Raw genomic sequence first — 454 nt, forward strand, 5'->3', positions numbered from 1 at the left:
TATCATTTTACACCCAATTGTGGGGATGATTTATAGATCCGTGTCTATAAACACACCCAGAGCCAAGGCAGGACAGACAAGCCTGGGCAAGGGCTGCTTGGGAAAAGCCAGGATGATGCCCCAAGAAAAGGGATCCCTTCCCATCCCAACCATTCCCTGATTCCAGAAAAAAAACAACCTCAAATCATTCCTAGATTTGGATATTGGAATTTATTCCCAGCTGGTGAACCCAGCCCAGATCTGCTCTGTGGAGAAGACAAATCCAACCCCCAGTGGCTTCATCCATAGAATCACAGGATCCCAGGGGCTGGAAGGGACCTGGAAAGCTCCCCCAGCCCAACCCCCTGCCAGAGCAGGGGCACCCAGAGCACATCACACAGGATCCAGGGGGGTTGGAATGTCTCCAGAGAAGGAGACTCCACAGCCTCTCTGGGCAGCCTGGCCCAGGGCTCTG

The sequence above is a fragment of the Chaetura pelagica genome, unplaced genomic scaffold (assembly GCF_000747805.2).
Source record: "Chaetura pelagica isolate M959 unplaced genomic scaffold, ChaPel_1.0 scaffold1722, whole genome shotgun sequence".
NCBI lineage: Eukaryota > Metazoa > Chordata > Aves > Apodiformes > Apodidae > Chaetura > Chaetura pelagica.